Genomic DNA, 6,399 nt, shown 5'->3' on the forward strand with positions numbered 1-6,399 from the left:
CCTTGTGTCCTTTTGATTGATTCTTTGAGTATAGTCGTGTAATAGGACATGGTTATTATTGTTAGGGTGCTTATTGGAGTCGTGCGCGGCTGTAGTTGGAACTCTTTCATGCTGTGCGATGAGGTAGGGTCTCCCTACTCAGTCTACTGTTAATTGAATTGAATTTATGATTGTATTATGATTCATGGCTATCCGCTGATCATCGGAGTATAGTGGTTGTGGTAATGATGACGTTGTCATGTGACAAACAAGCGATGTTGTGATTGAGATTGTGGTGGAGTCACTTGCGGGAGTGGCTTCACACCCTTGTTCGCCCTCCGTGGAACCCGCCACGGGAGGGGATGTGCACATTAAGGGACGGGGGTCGTTAGTCGCTCGTTGAGGAGCTGGACTAGGTGGGGATGGGCTGCGGTCACCCACTGGCGGCGAGGATTACCTGTTGCGATGGGTAATCTGGCAGGGCTACACACTTCGTGTGTAGTCGGTGTTGGTACGAGGTGATGAGTGTGGGATAGTGGATGATCAGCTATTTGCTTTATTGTTTTATCTTATATTTGGTTAGTCAGTGCTGACCCCGTGTTGTTTTGTGGTATCTGCGGTGATCCATTCGGGGATGGTGAGCAGTTGGTTTAGCAGGTATTGTTGATTACTGCTGCTGGGATTGGAGGGATCGAGTCATCACGCTACAGGTCTAGAGTTGTAGAATCACAAGTGTTGTAATTGAGCTTTATTTTGGAAGCTTGAATACCATGATATTGTAATAGATATTCTAATGATATAATATTGTTCTGGTATTGTCTAATTTGATCTACCTCCTCGGGAAACCGAGATGGTGACACCGTCATACACTGGAATGGTCCTTGGTAAGGCGCTCTGGTGTACGGGGGTGTTACAACCCTGTCTATCCTACTGAAAACTATGTCCCCCACTTCATGCTTATTGTTCCAGGTGAAGAAAGCTCCATGTGCTGGAGCATCCATTAGACCACAAGTTGCTACATAATCCTGGAAGTCGCTCAGTTCAACATTATTGACTTCAGAACCAATCCTCTCATTCATGGCCAAGACATTATTAAAGTCTCTCATGACCACCCAAAGCCCATTCACCACTGAGTGCATATGAATAAGAGATTCCCAGAGAGGGATTCATTCAGCAATCCTGTTGAACCCATACACTACAAAGGCCCACCACTGAACTCAATTAGGCAGAAAGGTAACCCTAGTATCAATCACCTGAGCTTCACAACTAAGCACCTCAACTTTATAATTCATTGGATCCCATACCAACCACATCCTTCCTCCCTCATGAGCATCAATATCAGTGACAATAGACCAATCATTCCCTAAACCATTGTGAACTTTATTAATGGAATTCCTTTTAACTATAGTTTCTAAAATGCCAAAAAAAACCCTACATTATTCACGCGCAGAAATCTTCTAACATCAGACTGCTTATTTCCGCAATTAAACCCCCTAACATTCCAGAAACCAATGCTACCCATTTTCAATTAGATTGAGATCGCACTCCCTGTATGCTTCATACACCTCCCTGATCTAAATAGAATACTCAACCACCTCAAGGAAGGTCCTCCTAGTATTCCCAACTCTTATCCCTCGTTGTCTAGTCATTTGAGTAAAGATCCTAGTAGGGGAGAAAGCAGAATGATAAGTATAAGGCATAGGTGTGACAAAAGCCCCTACCCCATCACCCAAACCTTCTTTAGTGCATTCCCCTAAAATTTCAAGGGTAATCCACAGAACCGAATCCAAATGGGAACAACATCCACAGCCTCCCTAACAAGTTTAGACGACGATGTCCATTCTTTCGCAACAACTGGTTTGTTGTCAAAGAAAATAGGTCCCGCCTGTAAAACCCTAATTTTCATCTCTTCAGTTTTGAATCGTACCATGAATATACCATTTGAATGGAACGCAATTTTATCAAACTCAGTAAATCCCCAAATCCTTTTCACAAAACCATCAATTACCTTCCAGGGTGGATTAACTCCAAACACATAACAGTAAACAGCCGTAGACCAGTATTCTAACTCATCCTTAACATCAGAATCAATTAGTTGAAGTCCACTTACCCTTGATGAAGACGGTGAATCAGGACCTGGTGCTTTGTTGTTCCTCGAAACTTCTACCCATTCTTCATCAGAACCTTCCTCCAGTATGGACTTCATAATGTCATTCATGTTATATGGACGAAGAAGCGATACCGGTTCCTGAGTATGATCGACATCATCTTCCGATTCCTATTCATAAGAAGAAATTACGCGAAAACGAGACCGAGAATTATTCTTAATCGATGAACTACTACTATTATTTGATAAATTTTTTGTTTTTTTTGTATTATTAGAAGTTATTGTTCTTAGTAATCTACTAGTTTAGAGAAATTTTTCCTTTGTCTAGCCATTGCTATTAAGAAAATATAAACCCTAAATCACCTTCTCTCTCTTTTGTATTTTAATATAACTTAAGAAACGAAGAGGGTCCTAACTGAAAAACTGGTATTACCATACCTAACCCGAACAACTCATTTGCAAAGTCCCGAAAAGGCGAAAACTACATTCCGAAGTTGTCAACAAATCCTGCAATGACCAACTCGAAAATAACTCGATTGGGACCGAAAACAACTAAATCACTTAATATTACTACCCCAATTGACCCAAAACAACCCTATTTTGACATGATCGCAACAAACGTGACCCACCTGACCGGTAAAAAAGAAAAAAAAAAGATAAGAAGATAAAAATAACCTTTTGGATTTTATTATTAGTATATACAAAGTAATTAAATGCCATTCATTTCCCTTTTACTTGTTCACATCTTATTCTCCTTTGATACAATTGAAACTATATCAGGTGACATTAGTCAAGTTTCGGTGTCGTGTTTAAAATTAACACAAGACGCATGATGGACATGGATACGTCGATTAAGTGAAAAGTGTTGGGAGTACATAGGTTAATACACAACCTGCTAACATGCTGTAAATTTACAGCATGATGATTCTGTCTGTTTTATTGGCATAATATGACATCTTTGTGGAATTTTGTGACAGTTGGAAGCGATCTTACATATTGTTCTAATAAAACTAGAAAAACAAATACTTCTATTACAATTAGGAAAGACTACTCTGATTTGTTTTTAGGGAACCTTTATTCATCCTAATAATAATAATAACTAGTTTTGTGACCCGCGCAATGCGCAGGTTTTATTAAGACACTTCCTTAAAACTTTATTCTGATACGAAAATTTAATGAAGGGGAAGGAAAATGGAGACCAATTTTTTTCCAACTATAAATAAAAGATTTTAAGATAAAATGTAAAATGGTTGACACATGTTGTGATATAATTTATGTTGTGGTAAGATTTAAAATTGGGAAGAACTTAGTTTGAGAAGTGAGTTAGTTAATTGAGAGTATAATCCTTCTTAAAACTTATTCATGCATATGTTTGTTCAAAGTGAGTTGCGAAGTCGAAATGTACATTTTTGTTAGTAAGTCGACGTGTACTTAATGTGGTGACATTATAAACAAAGAAGTAACACATAGTTTTATTTACGTTGAAATTCTTATGTTAATGACAATGTATGCAAACTTAAATTCATTTTGGTGGACTATCTTGTGAATTTATGTTGTATTACAGTTATAATCTACGTAACATTCTAAACATGGTGATGTAACTTGTTGCCTCAAGTCATATGCATAATCATTTTTCATTGTATTTAATTACTTTGTAGGGTAACAACCGAATATTCTACATCACGTTTCAAACCAAACAATTGTTATGACTAATCACATACTGCAAATCTGTCGGAATCTTGAAATTGGACGAATTTGTCTTTGCAATGTAAATAAAACTACTTAATGAATGCCAAACATCTTCCATATTGGCTTGTTAAATTACATATCTATACGTACTACCTGCATGTCAACAAAAAAATACTTGTAAGTAAGTTAATCACCTTATAAGCAGATTATAAATACTAATCACGTGATTTAGAGATTAGCAAGGAAGGAAACAGAGTTGGTTATTTGACTTCATAACTATGAAGTTGAACTTTTTTATTTTACGCAGAACTTAAATATTAATTTTTTAAATTTGTAGCTTTATACTATGAAAATTATCAACAATCAGGAAAACTCAACATGCAAACAAACTAAAAGTTTAAACTTAAGTAGCAATGTAGCGCCTTTGAGATCCAAAATTTATATGAAATTGAACCATTGATTTTCAAAGCACAATAAAACAGGGGCGGATGAAATGTTTGTCTTCAATGTACATTTCACATGACCCAGGGAGAATTAAGGATGAGTGATATAAAAATGTGTTTGACATTAGAGAGTTACAATATTGATTTTGTATTTGCTTGGTTCTCTTATTTCTCTGTAAGAAGGTATTTATACAAACTCGGTGAGCAACTGAAAAGTCACCGCTAATACACTTAATTATGCAAATTCATTGTATCATAATTCACTAATAAACTTAATTATGATGATTCATTGTGTCATAATTTATACATACCAACTCATAGTCTATTACTATTCCTAATAGCATGTAAAGAAAAATAGCATAAAATGTGGAACTTAAAATTGCTTAACATGACACACGTCAAATAATAAACTACACATCTTGTCTTTTATTATATTGTATAGATACTGATAGTTTAGTCATTTATCATACTAAATTTCAAAAAAATAATTAATTTGGAATAAATTTTAAAGGATAATTAAACAATAAATTGGAATGGAGAAGGACTCATTTAAATTCACCATGAAGACAAAATTATAAATATAATTATTTTAGTTTTACTTACTAAATATATTGCTAAACAATGCAATTTTTTTTTACAAAATTTTATCCTTTATGTGAAATAATTTTATGAACTAAATACATCGTATTACTACCCTTTTAAAATTCTATTATTAGTGTTTCATTTCACTTAAGTATTTACATAATTTATTTGTAAATTACTTAAATTAAATAAATATTTTTTTTCCATATATTTTATATTTTCCTAAGAAATAGTTTATATGATCTTTAATACTCATTTGTCGATTAATTAGTTTTGTAAACATCTTATATATACAACAAAGTTATAGTATATTATTTTTTTTTATAGTAACAACAATAATGGATTCGTGCCTTTAAAAAAAGTAGTGAATTAGTGACAATACATTTTTTTTTTGTTTTTTAGTTCATTTATTCTTCTTCGTTCTTAATTTATTATGTATTCAGTTTTTTATTTTGGATACATATAATACTAATCCATACTGTATGAAATATCTTGAAATTATTAACTTACAGACAATCTGTATTTTTTTTTATTGTAGTTTTTTTCGAGTTAATTAAGTTTAAAGCTAATTGAATATGAATGAATTTATAAAGGAAATAAGTGAATTAAATTAATGCAATATAATAATAAATTGGTAATCCATGTTATATATATTAGTTTGTCAAGTCACATTGTTATTGTGTACGTGACTTTTTTTCATCTCATGTGGCATTGTATACGTGGCATTTTTAGGCTAGTCTTTTAATAATATTTTATAGATAATTAATATCCTATTAATAATATTTTATTCTTCTCCTAACCCGAATTGGGCTAATACTCCTTGTGCCTTAGCTGTGTTCGAACCCTTGGCTCGTTGTATTCTCAATGTGGCCAATGACATATTGTTTTGTAATCCAACTCGTGTTTCGCATTCGCATTCGAAAGCACAAGTTAATTTCCACGGCTTATACCTTGTCTTAGTAGTACAATAAAAAGCTAATATATCACCAACTAAAACTAGGCTTATGTATTAATGTCAGAAATACGTAACAACTAAAAACTATATATATAGATCCTAATTCTATATATATACAGTACTCCTCCTTTTGGTTACATATCAACAAGACAACAACTCTTCACATATCAGAAACTATGATTTATTTTCATCATAATATTGTCGTCATTATTATTGCGGTTTTCTCTAGTTTTCTTATTATAAACACTCAATCTAGAGAATATCATCAACTCCCGTTAGGTCCGAACATGATCAGACCCGGTTCTATAGCTTTCGATTGTAAAGGCGATGGTCCTTATGCTGGTATCTCTGATGGCCGTGTTATAAAGTGGCAAGGTCCCATACAAGGATGGACGGAATTCGCTGTAACTAGCCCATATAGGTATGTTTCTTACGTAAATACGTAATGTATCATTCTAGTCGCATTTCGTAGATATAAACATATCCATGATTTTTTTATATATTTATCTATAAATTAAGTTCAGTTTAAGTGATAGATAATCAATACGGTATACTAGTATGTTATATGGTAATGTGATGAATAATACGGGGTATATGCAGCCTTCTATACGTTTTATGTCCTTAATGAAAGTAAATCTTTACTC

This window comes from Silene latifolia, chromosome 10, assembly GCF_048544455.1.
Source record: "Silene latifolia isolate original U9 population chromosome 10, ASM4854445v1, whole genome shotgun sequence".
Taxonomy (NCBI): Eukaryota; Viridiplantae; Streptophyta; class Magnoliopsida; order Caryophyllales; family Caryophyllaceae; genus Silene; species Silene latifolia.